Raw genomic sequence first — 12760 nt, 5'->3', positions numbered from 1 at the left:
TATATTAAATAAAAAATTTTGGTGGAAAGGATAAATAGAACAATCAAGCATAGGTTAACTACTACTCCCTCCGTACTCGTAAAGGAAGTCATTTAGGATAATATTTAACTCAAACCTTGAGAATAAAAATCATGAATAACTGTCAAGTTGTTGAATTTGAAAATATAAAAATTATATGAATAGATTTGTCTTCAAAAATACTTTTATAAAAGTATACATATATCACTTTTCAATAAATATTTTTATAGAAACAATGAGTCAAAGTTATATTTTGGAGATCGCGTCGCTGTCCAAAACGGCCTGTTTTACGGGTACGGAGGGAGTATGAACATTGCCACTGTGGAGATATCGATATCATATAGTCAAATATTTGCTTTTTCTTTTGGATTGTGCAGCATTGTAAGCTTGGTATGCATCAGGAACATCCACCTTCACCATGGAAAAAGAGCCTGTAAGAAATAAGTACCCTGCATTAGCACGATTTGAGATATTTGGGATTGATCTTGCAAACATGTATAGTCGAGCAACTTGCTAGTACAAGGTCTTCTTGATGGCCCAGGAAATATGAGGTGATTTCTTGCAGCTAGATTTCGACTGCAAGCTGCAAAATCAAAAATACTTTATGCAAAATTTTTAGGTGGTGGCAGTGGGCTGGCGCACTTGACGAAGAGTGAAGATTTTTTTTCTTTTTCTTTTGACTGATTAACCGTTGTTTACGTGGAGGGAAGATCGCTAATCTTGTACTATTATAAGTAAAAGTACGTTAAACTTTCTTCAAACACTCCTAAGTCACCTCACATGACACTCCTACAAACACTCTAAAGCCACGATGTGACACTCTAATAAATTATAGAAATTATAATAAAAAATAAAAATATCTGACCATCGATTTTCATTTAAAATGGTGGACCTACTAATTTTGACCATGAGATCAAAATAACCCTTCTCTCCTGGCCCCACACAACAAACAACATCAAACTTACGTATGTAAGTACGCCTATCCTCCTCTCATTTTCTCTTTCTTTTTTCGAATTAAGTTAGTTATTACGAGATATACATCACTACTTACTTATCCTATCTTTCTATAAAGTTAAGACCCACTATATTCTAAAGCTTAACATACAAAGATGCCACATCATCCACTAACATTTACTACATCTCAAATCTCATGCAAGCATGCTAATATATTAAGTTTTAGAGCTTTAAAATGCAAGCGTGTTAATTAAATTATCTTCCACATAATTCAAATAATATTTTAATATATCTCTCCTTCACATTTTATAATATCCTATATGCCTACGTAGTTCATCCTCACTTAAATTTTAGAGCTTAAAAAATCCAAGCATGTTAAATCATCATTTCACACAATTCTCAAAATATTTCAATATATCTCTCCATCATTTTGTATAATATCTATATACCAATACAATTAATTCATTCTCACCTAGTTAGTGTTATTTCTCTCTTCTCTCATTAAGCCATATCACCTCAATTGTTTCTAACCCACAAATGATTAATCTATGGTTGGAATTATCTTCCTCATTTTCTTCTTTCATAAAGCCACATCATATTACCTTTAAATTTAGGTCATTATTCTATATACTATATAAATTATGATAAACCACATCAGCTTATGCGTTCTAAACAAACTCCAAATCAGACAACGTTCACGGCAAACTTGGCCTAAAGAAGCGGATGTTAATTCAAAAATTTTCCACATTAAAGCAAACTCGAGGAGAAGAAAGAACTTTATTCAATTTCTTAATACGCCAACCGGTATCGCAGTTTCGGCGCAAGACAAAGAGGAGGAGCTTTTCCGGTTCTTCAAAGAGAGATTGGGAACTTCTTTCCAAAGAGGATCTGGAATTAATTGGAGCATGTTGAACCTACCTTCTTTAGACCTTGAGGATATAGAAGAGGACATTACGGAAGAAGAGCTGAAAGCGACTATTTTCTCAATGCCGGCCGAAAAGGCACCAGGTCCAGACGGTTTCATAGGGGCTTTCTATAAGGCTGCCTGGGAGATAATCAAAGAGGATCTACTAAAGGCAGTAATTTCTTTCTTCAATCGAAATACATTGCAACTTCGTGACTTAAACTCGACTTTCATCTGTCTCCTCCCCAAAAAAGATGATGCTAATGGAGCAGAGCATTACCGCCCTATAAGTCTAATTCATAGCTTATCGAAGATAATTTCCAAGCTATTGGCAAACAGACTAGCCCCAGAGCTTCCTGAGCTTGTTTCCCCAAACCAAAGTGCTTTCATTCGCAAAAGGGCTATTCACGACAATTTCCTTTACGTTCAAAATATGGTGAAATTCTTGCATAAATCGAAGAAACAAAGTCTTTTCTTCAAAGTTGACATTGCTAAAGCTTTCGACACCGTTTGCTGGCCTTATCTTTTAGAAGTCATGCGTTATTTTGGTTTTGGAACTCAATCATTAAATTGGATTTCTAATCTTCTAGCGACATCGACATCTCAAATTCTACTGAATGGAGTTCCTGGGCCGTCAATTGCGCATGTGAGGGGTCTTCGACAAGGTGACCCGCTCTTGCCAATGTTGTTTATCCTAGCCATGGAACCTTTTCATCGTATTGTGAAAGCGGCTGAAAGCGCTTCTCTGCTCTCTCCGATCGGGGGGCGTTTCGACAGGTTCAGATGTTCACTATATGCAGATGATGTGGCGCTATTCATGAAACCTGAACCAAATGACCTATTGGCACTACTGCAACTCTTATCCTTCTTCGCTCAAGCCTCGGGTCTTCACACAAATGTGAGCAAAACAGAGATTTACCCAATCAGGTGTGAAGGAATAGACCTTACCTCCCTGCTAGCAAATTTCCTGGGCTTGATAAAGCAATTCCCATGCTGATACCTAGGGTTACCCCTTCATTTCAGAAAATTAAGAAAAGTAGATTTCCTTCTGCTGATTGAGAAAATAGGTTCACGTATTCTAGGATGGAAAGGAAGATTATTCACATCGGCAGGACGCAAAACACTAGTGCAATCAGTTTTAAGCTCGATGCCAACACACCACCTTATAGCTCTTCAGGCACCTAAATGGGTGCTAAAGAGAATTGATCGCTATCAAAGAGCCTTCCTTGGAAGGAGGAAGATCCAGACAAGACCAATCTGGGTAGCAGTCTCGTAAACTGGCAAACGGTGTGTATGCCTAAACAGTTAGGAGGGTTAGGGCTGTTGGACCTAGAAAGATATTCGCGAGCTCTCTGTCTACGATGGCTCTGGTTTAGTTGGAAGGATGAAGGCAAACCTTGGACCGGAATGCCAGTACCTTGCGATGAAACTGACAGGAGATTATTCCAAGCAGCGACGTCGATCACACTAGGCAACGGAGAAAAAACAAGCATCTGGCATGACAATTGGCTTCAAAAATGTTGCCCGAAGGATATAGCACCTTCATGTTTCAGGTTGGCCAAAAGAAAGCAAAGAAAGGTCCAAGTTGAGCTGGTTGGAAATAAATGGCTTGCCTCTTTCCGGCAATTCTCCACGGTCAAGGAAATACATGAGTTAGTCCACTTGGGAAGCCTGTTACAGGATGTTAACCTCTCCGCTATTCCTGATGATATCTCTTGGAAGTGGAATGAAGTAGGGATTTACACAAGCAAGAGTGCTTACCTTTTTCAATTCGAGGGATCTTTTGCTTCCATAAATTTCTCCTCGATATGGAAGGCGCCGGCCGAACCAAAAACAAGGTTTTTTTGGAGAGTCCCACTCCGGTGCTTTCTACTCGGAGTAGAATTTAATCTGGGCCATTGGTCGTATTTAATTGTAGGGCTGAGATCTAATTCTACTCCCACCAGTATTAGTGGAAGTAGAAATATGGAAGGGTGTTTTCGTCAAGAGAAAAAAATCGCGTAGGGGTATTATCGTATTTTTTCGGTCTCTTAGTCATCCTATCCCTATCCGATTCCTATCGCATCGTCGCCATTTCAGCACCTCCCGTCGCCAGTCCACCCCATCCCCGCCTACGCCGCCGTCCATCTCCCTCGCCGCCTCCGTCGCCTGTCCAGCGCCGTCGCCTGTCCAGTGCCGTCGCCTTGTACGCTCCCTCGCCGCACTCGCCCTTCCTCGCCGCCTTCTCCATCGCCAGCGCCCCTCCGTCGACGTCCGCCTCCCCGCCTCCCCCGATATCGGCGGCTTCCCTCCGTCGAAGCCCTTCCTCGTCGCCCTCGCCTCCTTCTCCTCCGCCCGCGTCTCAGCGCCGGCTTGTGAGCCCCCACCGTCGCCGTCCTCCTCCCCCGCCCCCTTGTCCAGCGAGTCGCGTGACGTAGTCGCCCCTCCACCCGCCTCCGCCGGCGCGCGACGAGTCCTCTTCGGCGCGTCGCCTCCCCGAGCCACCACCGCCACGGTCTCCTCCCCATGGACCGACGCACCATTCTCCACTCCACCGCTGTCGCCATCGACCTAGCCGCTCCCTTCTCTGAAGTCTGAACATGCCCTTGGCAACCGATTTAACCCAGTGTAAGCGATACTCTATTAGGTAGTAGGAGTCCTACTAACTGGGTCATATTAATCACAGTTCACCAATTCTATTGTCTTGAATTGCAGTTTTTTTTGGTTAATTTTCAATTTTTTCCCTCTTCAGTGTTCAGATACTATGCGAGGAATCGAGAGGAGACAGCCGAGCTTCAGGTACATTCTGAATCCTCCAATCTTACCATACTTTTCTTACCAATATTCAGTTATACGGTATGAGAAAGACAGCGAAGAGAAGTTGGTAAAGAGTATCATCTTCTAATGCGAGATTACTCATTTACTCTGTTGCTTCAGCCTTCATTATAGTGCTCACCTAAGCAGCATCTTAATATACCAACCATTACTGTTGTGATTTTTCAGATAAAGGTTGTTTGTTCTTGAATCCATTGTATTGTATATTGATTATTTGATTGAATGGTTGTTTGATCCACCAGATGAATGGACTGTTTGAGGACTGCATGTTGGCTGCAGCCGTTGCATGCTGTTTGATATGGCTTCGGTATTGCTTCCATGCATTCTGACCTATCTCACATTCTGCATATGTGCTTGAAAGCTAATGCTTGGTTCTGTTTTATTTAGTGCCTCGGATTGATTTAGTACAATAAATTAAGCGCTCAATTGTTAAATAGTCTTTCAAAATGATTATGCAGTCTCTTTTCTTTTCCAGACATGCATGAATCTATGGTTGGCTTAAAAATTATAGTTGAATGGGCACAACATTAATGTTCACTGTGTACAAAAAACTGTGGTTGTATTTTGAATTTTGTACATGATCCACGACAGGTAATCTGCATTGGTTATTTGGTATATTTGTGGAGCATATTATAGATCAAGATATATGTGAACTAATAGCATTTTAAAATTAAAATTTGTCCAGATCACCATATTTGCATGAATATTTTTCCTTCAAAGTTGGTCCATTTTGTTCAGACAGGACAACATTGCACTTCATTTTTTTTTTCATATTATGGTTCAAGTGCAGATATTGTGGATTGCCATAACACTATCACCTTCCAAGTGCAAATTAGCACTGAGATTTCTGGGTTGATCAGTCGTTGTGAGTATGGTATTTTGATTCTATGTTCTTCTATGATTACCAGGCTCTGGAAGGATGTAATCTATGATATATACAGGTGGTGATCATAGCATGATAGCAATCAAATTCCACAGTGTTGGTAGGAATGAAATTTCAAAGGTTGTTTGTTCTTGAATCCATTGTATTGTATATTGATTATTTGATTGAATGGTTGGGAGCAGGGTCAGTTTGCAAGACGGTGGCATGCGCGAAGGGTGGCATGCGCGAAGGGGATCCGCATGCCGGCGAAGGGGTTATCGGTGTCAAGGTGCGACATTGTAGCAGACGCACGTCGGTGACGTCGACAGCTGACTGCGCTGAGTCACCACGAAGCGTAAGGATTCATATACCGCTCCTTCTCAAATGGATTGAAATATGAACTATGAATATTATCTCAAAAAGGCATCAATGTTTGGGATCCAAAAAATACTCAAGTAGTATATAAATTATTTAATAAGGGTAAGAGAGCATAGTAAGGTAATTGTGATAAATGTATGACAGATGATCCATTTATGTCGTGGTTGGTAGCAGTGGACGATCTTTAATGTTGTTCAGTTCGGAGTTGATCAAAATTCCGGCTAAGTCCTGTCGAAATGTTTTCACTTCCTTCTGCATAATGTAAAGGGAGTGCATTTTAAATGGTTTTTCGTATTGGGAAGCAGTGGTGCAAAATATGAATAGAGGTTGTTGTAGTTACCTGTAGTTGAATTTTTGGGAGATAAGATCCGGTCCAATGCTCCATGAACTTAAGGGTGTACAGGCCGCACGAGACGCTACAAGAATTTAGTCGTTAGGCTAAAATGTTTCCGTAATTGAATAATGTGAATATCACGTGGAAGAGTTTGAGTCACCCACCAGTCTCCTTGCTTTGGCAATTTTTGGACTTTGTTGTAGTCCCATTCGGTAATTTTGAAATCAGGCCAATCGTGTTTTAACTGTGGGTGCTGATTCTCTGTCCCGTGTAATCCCCTCTCGATAGCTAGCAGCTGGGAAGTTTTGTGCAACGTTGGTACGGTTAAAATATAGCAAAACCGATTTGAATTATACAAGTGGAAGTGTATCGCTTACCACACGCCTTAGATCGGGTCGATCTTTACTGATTGGCTTTGCGAGCGAATCTAGTATTTGCACCTCACGTCGCTTGGCGTTAAGAACGGCTAGGTACCAGTGTGTATCTTTAATATTAATTGGGAGGAAAATCTGCAGATGGTCAACAGTAAGATTGAGTCATAAATTGAAATCCCCATTACATAGATAGCTTAAATAAGTATTACCATGTCAAATGCTAGATAGTCGCGTGCCATATCTCTAATCCATCGTTTATCTCGAGGTTCGCTTGCTTCGATATGCGCTCCCTCTACATTTAGTAGACCTGTTTTAATGGCCATCTCTAGGAAGGCCTTGCCATCTCCCCTGATTCCTTTCTCTTTATAGCGGAGGCATTGGATGTATGCATCCATGACCTGAATTTGAGTTTAGTTGAGTTACATAACAAATATAGTTATAAAAGAATAGTAGGCTTGTTAAATAGGCGAACTTACATCATCATTCAAGAAAGCTGGTTGTGTTAGTACTTTCATTCTTATCCGTTTAACCTCCACTTCTTCAATATGCACCATCACTTTGTTATCCTCCGTGTTATTAATGTAGGTAATGAACGGGTCTTCTTTTTCAGTCAACTCTACGAAGGTAGGACAAATTAGTAATAGATGTATAGAAATGTTAAATGGTTAGTCATTACCTTCTGAATTTTTTAACGTTGTTTGGCCATTCGTTTTTTTCTTCTTTTGACCTCGTAAGGCGTTCTTTGGTGGGCCTTTGTCTATGTTTTTTTGGGTAAGATCTTCCTTCTCGATGTACACTAGAAAAGGGTAAGTCAAATCAGTAACACATAAACATAGAATATAAGTAAAAAATTAAGGATGATGTAGAGAGTTCATACATTCGGATATTTCATTCGGTGTTTGATTGTCTTGTTTCCTCTTCTTTTCACCCCGTAATTCGTTTGTGTCTGGCAAAGGGTAAGTCAAATCAGTAACACACAAATGTAGATTATAAGTAAAAAATTAAGGATGATGTAGAGAGTTCATACATTCGGATATTTCATTCGGTGTTTGATTGTCTTGTTTCCTCTTCTTTTCATCCCGTAATTCATCTGTGTCTGGCATGTAAGCTTCTTTATTCGTTTGCGCTTGAAAAGGAGTAAAGTTAGTACCATTGACATGAGCATATGTAACTATGAAATAGCATAGTACCTATTGTTTTCTTTGTCTGTGCTTGGGTTTTGATTATGTCCTTTTTACCCCTTGTTTCGTAGATGAAGTCAGTCCGATTAGTTGGTTTGTATGTTCTTCCTGTAGGACCTGTAAGCCTCTTCCTGCTTTGATTGCTCTGGTTACTTCTGTCCTGTTAGGTAATAAAGTGCACGTTAGTATTATGATAAGTTGTAGTAACGTTAGCGAGAGAAATAAAATTCTGTTTACCTTCGTTTCACAAGTCATGTTTACATTTTGGTTTATATAGGTCTCTTCGTTATGATTTGATACATGCTCCCTGGGATCAATTTGTTCTTGTTCAACATCCTGCAAAAGCATCAACCTTTTTTTAGCGGTGTTATGTAAGTAATAATGATTAACAGTGTAGCATATGATCTTTACCTCAAACACATGCGTACTATCTTTTCGATCTGGGCATTTTGAACCATTTTCCATGCAATCTAGTATCAATGATCGCATACGTGGCCAAAAATCCTTTGTGAAATCGTTGAAATTATCTTGTAAAGTTTGGATGCTTTCTTGTAACCTTTCTTGTAAAGTGATGTCGGCTGATTGTTCAGTGGATGTTATAGAGTGTACCTGCATAGCACAAGTGAGAAAATGATGTCGAACATTTTTTTGTTAAATAGAGTTCGTATTAAAACCCCATAATATATACCTCTTCAGAAGTGCCTTCAAAATCTTCATTGCTACGTGTTTCTGAGTCATTGTCCTGCGCTTTTTCTTCGGGGATTTCATTGCAATGTATAGTTCCCCTAATGTCGTTGACAACCTATTTTTAGTGAAAAAGGTGTATTAGAGATTTTACAGACAGTTGATATAATTAGTACATAGTATTAAAAATGAGATAGTTACCTTCCCTTGTCCAAAAAGGTAAGAAATTCGCTTTTTTTCTTTTTTTTTATCCCAGTACTGAATTAGTGGCCTTTGACGGCTAGAATGATATATTGTCGCAGCCAATTTATCTATTCGCACTTTTTCCCAATACCAAATCTGCAAGCATTTGAACATTAGATAATGAGTATTGCTATGAAAATATGTTCATGACAATTTTGTAAACATACTAAATTTTGAAACGAACCTGTAAGAGGCATACGTTCCCCTCAATGTTTGTTGTCTTCTCTCTAAATTTTATTATGCCTTTCAGTAACTGATTCAGTGTTAGACTAGACCAGTTTAGTTCCCTCATTTTGTCAACGTCGTCGACGAGATTGAGATATTCTGAGCGCACATATCTTTGAGTTGTAGGACATATGAATGATCCAATTGAGAAAAGAATAAATCTTCGAATGAAGTGGTCATCGTAGCTCGAGGAGTTGATTATTGCTTCCCGTAATGCTTGTAAAGTAATTGTTGTTTGGCCTTCCTTTTTGTACAGGTTGAACAATTCTGGTTTATTGATTTTTGGTGCCTCAAATATGTCATCTCCTTTTGATGGCAGTCCAAGCAAACAATCAACATCATCGAGTGTCATCGTTACGAAGGTACCATTAATATTGAATGCTTTCTTCTCCTTGTCGTAGCTTCTTGCAATCTCATTGCACAAGTTTCGGTCAATATGTATGTTGTCAATCTTTAGCAAGTTGCCAAGACCTGAACCCTCGATAGCTTCCTTTTGACGTGGACTTAGATGGAGTATTACCTCGTACATGGCATGTGGAGAGCAAACTAGAGTTCCCTGATTAACAGAAAAGATAATAAAAGTTTAGTCCTTGTGAAAATTTATGCAAGTGCTCATATATACAGCAGCCATAAATCCTAATGGTGCACTGTATTGCACATCATAAGGTACTAATCCATATTAATTTTCTTAACATGAGAACCAATGTGATTGAAGTGAACACCTTATTACCATTTGGGGTCATATAAATCATAATGTACTATATTCTTGCTGATGTGATAATTATGCAAGCATATATTTTTTTTGTACTATATCTTTCTTAGTGGGGATGGGCGTGGGGGTGGGGTGGGGGTTTGGCTCGACAGGGATTTCTGAACATATAGGATGAAGGTGTTAGTCAATATAAGAGTGCGTAATTGGAGACAAAGCATTAATTGGTTCACGGGAAAATCAGGGTTAAGGTTGTAAATGCTTTTTGAGCTTTCATATGGTGTTTTCTTTTCTTGTGTCTGTGGAAGGAGCTTTCATTGGAAGGTATTAGCAATGTAAATGTATTTCATATTTATCTCTGCAAGATTAATAAAAGATTTTATATACTAAAGTACAGTTGCAAAATGGGTATAATCATAGTATACTTCTGTCCTGTTTTTGCAGTTCCCTCTAGTATGTATGTGTGGAACAATACGAAGAATGGTAGCTGAATCCAAGGATCCAGATCTCTCAAAGTTGGAGCTTGTACATGTACCAGGGGGAGCTTTAGCATTTCAACTTGCTGCCAAGTTCTGTTATGGGAGCTTTAGCATTTGTTTAATTCACTAAAAAATTGATTCTATATACGCTCTGTTAGGTGGGAAAATCAGCTATATGTTGGGTAACAAAAGTGTATGGTGCTGTAGTATGAGTTATACCTGACCCCTTTAAACTGTTGCCTGTATTATCCCATGTAGCAGGCCCGTATTTCTTGGGACATCTCGCCATGGTGTTTTGTCTGTGAGGCTGCTACGTCCTCTAAACATTTGATACAGAGACTAGCCAGAGCTCAAAAGAGGCACGCAGTTTCATCAGGAAAGAGACTATCTTCCTAAATAATCTAGTCATATCTGCTATACTTATCATAGCACCTTAGATCGGATGTATTTTTTGCTTGAGGAGTGTATGATTTGCAGTAGTGATGTATACAAGAGCTGAGAGTGAAAATTTCATGTAAAAAGACGTACCCGTTTTTTCTTCTGTTGGCTTGTGCCCGTCATCGTGGGAGCAGATTGTTTTTGTTTGCTCCTCATGGGGGGCTCGTAATTTGGCCTCATGTTGTAAAGAAACCGAGAACTGTATCATATATCGACATATATATATATATATATATATATATATATATATATATATATATATATATATATATATATATATATATATATATATATATATATATATGTATGTTACACCTGGGATTAGCTTGTTACGAAAAAATAGAAGATCAATATGATATACAGTTATTAGCTATTGTAAATCCGCGGCTACGAGAAACATAAATTTCGGCAGGGAAAAATAACAGATAATTCGGTTTAAAAAAGAACAGATAATTCGGCATAAAAACATCTGAGCAAAATTCTGCAGGAAAAAAAACAGATAATTATGCATGAAAAAAATTCAGTTAGAGTACGGAAATTCTGTTATACTTCTACTACCTAATCTCAGCCGAGTTCGGTAGTATTAGTTTTAAAAACCTCGTGAGTTTAAAACGGAATAAAAAGATATCGTTAATATAACACAGGATAAGTTCCGACAATTTTTTATAGTTGTGCAAAATAATCCGTTCCGCTATATTATACGAGCGATCGACCGGAAATCCATGTTTTTAAAAAAAGCGACCGTCCGGACGGTGCGATTTAATTTTTTATTTGTCCAAATTTAATCCGTGCCGCTATAATATACGAGCTATCGACCAGAAATCCATGTTTTTAAAAAAGCGACCCTCCGGACGGTGCTACTTAATCCGTTCCGCTATATTATACGAGCTATCGACCGGAAATATTTGTTTTATTAAAAATCGACCGTCCCGGACGTAATAGTTATTTTGTCCGAATTAATCCGTTCCGCTATATTATACGAGCGATCGACTGGAAATCCATGTTTTTAAAAAAGCGAACCGGTCCGGACGGTGCGACTTAATCTTTTATGTGTCCAAAATTATCAGTTGCGCTTTAATACACTAGCTATCGACCGGAAATGCATGTTTTTAAAAAAGCGAACCGGTACGGACGTGTAACACCCTGAAAATTCGACCGGCAAAATCAAAACTCTAAAAATACGGATTTTCAAAAACTTTTTAAATTAATTGCATCATGCCGATCTTATTCGTCTATTTTATCTGGATTTGATCTCAAAGATTATTAATCGTGAGTAAAGAATAGTTAATTAGGAATAAACCTTAAAAACAAATTGGTAAAATAAATACAAAATAAAGATTAGGTGGGATAGAAATAAATAAAATATTATCGCGACCATATTTGGATCAATTAAATTTAAATACGATGGAATAAGAATTAACCCTAATTAAAACTCAAATAAATTACATAAAAATAAAATATGAGTAATATTAATCTAGGGTGAATTCATTAGTTGAGATAATACACATATTGAGTAAACTTCATTTATGCAAGATTTAGAAATTATAGAATCAAATTTATATAGAAAATAAACTAAAATTGGGAAAAATAGGAAAAAGGCACTATTCATTAGCCTCTAGGTGTTCGACGAGGCTCCCTAGCCCCTTCCCCTCCCCTGCCATGCGCGCCTCGCGCCCCGAGCCGTCGCCGTCGCCGCCTGCCGCCGTGCCGCTGTCACCTGCCGCGCTGTCGCCGTCACCGTCGCATCCCTCCTCGTGCCGCGTGCCACCGCTGCCGCCCCGTCACCGCCCGCCCCGTCACCGCTGCCGCGCCGTCCCCATCGCCATCCCGCTGCCGCTCGTGTATGTGCACTTGGTATTTCAGCTATGAATTCGTGTGTACCAGACTACTTGATCCAGGGAAATGGTACTGTTTACACGATTGATTCCTGTTATAAAAACGGGGGTCTACAGGACGGTGCGACTTAATTTTTTATGTGTCCAAAATAATCCGTTGCGCTGTAATATACTAGCTATCGACCGGAAATCCATGTTTTCTAAAAAATCGAACCGGTCCGGACGGTGCGATTTAATTTTTTATGTCTCCAAAATAATCCGTGCAGCTATATTCTATGTGCGCTCGACCGGAAATCATTGTTTTCTAAAAATTCGACCGTCTCGGACG

At 39.2% G+C, this 12760-nt stretch overlaps 1 long non-coding RNA gene across 3 annotated transcripts; it reads left to right on the top strand.

The window, feature by feature from the left end:
* Positions 1–3918: 3918 nt before the first annotated feature.
* LOC107280723 (uncharacterized) lies at positions 3919–10776 on the top strand. Of its 3 annotated transcripts, XR_010740652.1 has the most exons (7): positions 3919–4483; positions 4608–4654; positions 4933–4997; positions 5599–5673; positions 5756–5907; positions 9228–9333; positions 10125–10776. It is a non-coding gene; the product is annotated as an uncharacterized lncRNA (long non-coding RNA). The 3 variants fall into 3 exon arrangements; XR_010740653.1 differs by lacking the exon at positions 4933–4997; XR_001545279.3 differs by lacking the exons at positions 4933–4997; positions 5599–5673.
* Positions 10777–12760: the final 1984 nt, after the last annotated feature.

The sequence above is a fragment of the Oryza sativa genome, chromosome 4, assembly GCF_034140825.1.
Source record: "Oryza sativa Japonica Group chromosome 4, ASM3414082v1".
Classification (NCBI taxonomy): Eukaryota; Viridiplantae; Streptophyta; class Magnoliopsida; order Poales; family Poaceae; genus Oryza; species Oryza sativa.
The sequence above is the reverse complement of the archived record's forward strand: the minus strand, read 5'-3'. Positions and strand labels throughout refer to the sequence as shown.